The sequence below is a fragment of the Sorex araneus genome, chromosome X, assembly GCF_027595985.1.
Source record: "Sorex araneus isolate mSorAra2 chromosome X, mSorAra2.pri, whole genome shotgun sequence".
Lineage (NCBI taxonomy): Eukaryota > Metazoa > Chordata > Mammalia > Eulipotyphla > Soricidae > Sorex > Sorex araneus.
In genome coordinates this window covers 236,228,984-236,231,389 of record NC_073313.1, presented here as the reverse complement: position 1 = coordinate 236,231,389, position 2,406 = coordinate 236,228,984, and the positions used below count along the sequence as shown (strand labels likewise).

The following is a 2,406-nucleotide window of genomic DNA, read 5'->3' as shown; positions in this document are numbered from 1 at the left end:
CAGGGTGGCACACCCAGCAATGTTCAGGGGTTACTCCTGGCTCTGCACTCATGAATAACTATTGGAATGTTCGAGGACCAAATGGTATGTCAAGGTTCAAACCAGGGTCAGCTGCGTACAAAGCAAACATGTTTCCCATTGTACTATCTCTCCAGTCCTCTCATTCTTATATAGATCCCTTATATCTATTCTCCAGTTCTATATGCTCTTTCTTAGTCTCCAGTCTCATGTGCTTTTTTTCCAGATTATTTAAGTAAGTCAATTCTTACTTTCATTGCTTCTCTCTCTATCCTGCCCCTATGCTTACAATCTGTAGTAGAGCCCTTGCCCTACTCTCTTAACTTCCTTACTCTTCTTTACCTTCACTAAGGAATGTACACCTGCTTTTTATACTTTGCACATTAGCACTAAAACTTCTATCTTGAGTCATTTCTGCTATCACCTAACCACACCTGTGCTGTTAATGTCTTAAGGGGAAAAAAAGTCACACAACGTTATAGATTCTTGCATTAAAGTCCAACATACTTAACTCTTCTCCTCTGGTATCACTGTATAACTCTTTAAAATGTCTCAATTGGCAACCCTCCACATTATCTCCAAGTTATGCCATTTTAACACTCTCTTCAAACCACAGTTTTCTCTGTTCACTCTTAGCATGCAGAATTATCTGTACATCAAAGAAGAAAAGAACTGATGCAATCACAATCTGCTTCAATATCATAATGATAAATTTGCCCATATTTTTTAATGACCTCCAGCTTCAGAAGATGAATTATCCCACCTCTAGTTTAAGACCCTTCCTTCCAATGTGCTCCTGATCAATCTGCTTGCACTACCAGTTATCTCTTTGCTAGTAACACCTTTCTATTATCTCATTATCTAAAGCCCAAAATTTTTTCTAAAGCCCTACATTAAATTATGTATGTATGTACCTATCTATGTATGTATGTATGTATCTATCTATCTATCTATATACATATATATGTATGTATCTATCTGTCTATCTATTTAGATAGAATAGATATCTATCTATCTATCTCCATCTATCTTAATCTATCTATCTATTTAGATATCTATCTAAATCTATCTAAATAGATAGACAGATAGATAAAGATAGATGGAGATAGATAGATAGATAGATAGATAGATAGATAGATAGATAGATAGATAGATAGATAGATATAAAGATATAAAGATATTGATAGTTTACTGGTACCACTTTAAGTGCTACCTTTCTTCCCCCGCCTCAGCTAAGCTTCTCTTTAAAAGATCATTGCACTCCTCATACTCAACTTCCTAAACTTTCAAATTTAGCTTTGCGCAGTGGCAGTATCGTAGCCAATGAGGTTTATCCAAGGCGCGATTATTGCTAATTGAAAACCTAAACTTTCAAATTTCTTTATTGAAATCTGTGCTTTCTAATGCTAAAAATCACCTCCATATTTCCACTCCAAATAGAGAGTTTACAGTGGATAGCTTATTATAATTCTCTACTCATTTGGTATTGTTAAATTATGTACTCCCCAATTACTGTAGAAATATGAATTTAAGAATAACCAACACTAAAATGGTCATAAAGGACCAGTGGAGAAAGGATTGGTCTACTTTGATAGTATCTAGAGAATAATCAGGTCAGAAGTACCATGCACTTCTAGAGAACCCACTCTGGTATTATTTCAGCTAAACCCCTGCTCTTACAGTAAAGAGTTTGCTAGGACTCTGGGATGTACCAACTTGGATTCCTTAAGTTCTCCAAGACCAGGATTCTAGCATACCTTGCCCAAATGGCCTTTCATGGTTTGTACAGTCAACCCTCTTACCCAAATCTTGCCGGTTAAATATACCACCCAGACATATACACTGGGTCCAGGAGGTAGCAGGAGGGAGCTATTTACAGCCTTGTGGGTTGAATTTTCATATGCAAATTTAGAGAGACCACAGAGTTAAAGTTCCTCAAAATATGACTGCAGTTATGAGAACAGCAGCAAGCCACCTCCAAGAGCTATCTCTTCCTATGCTGCCACATTTTAAACTAAACTATTCTGAGAAGAAAGCCAAGTTATACTGAAGCTATATTTTTCAAGTAGAATGGTATCATAAAATGTTTAACAGCTTGTTATCTTGAGTTATAACTTAACTCTTTAGACAAATGTCCTTCATGTCCTTGTCCCCAATCAAAAATGCTAGGCTGTTGTGGGTGCCAAGCATCCATATTAACCAAAGACAGAGGCAAGCTTTCACCTTTGATGCCACTTCACTGGCTCCATAGAACCTGTCTGAAGAACTGTATTGAGAGTCAGCAGGGAGGAATCTGGGCTGATTACTGATGTCTGCCTGGGGCATACCTATTCACCTCCCTGAACACACCATGCCTCTCATTTTGAGTCAAGAATAGTGCAAATACTT

The 2,406-nt window shown here is 37.2% G+C and overlaps 1 pseudogene; it reads left to right on the top strand.

The window, feature by feature from the left end:
* Positions 1 to 1,312: 1,312 nt before the first annotated feature.
* Positions 1,313 to 1,425, top strand: LOC129400361 (U4 spliceosomal RNA; annotated as a pseudogene).
* The last annotated feature ends 981 nt before the right edge of the window (positions 1,426 to 2,406 follow it).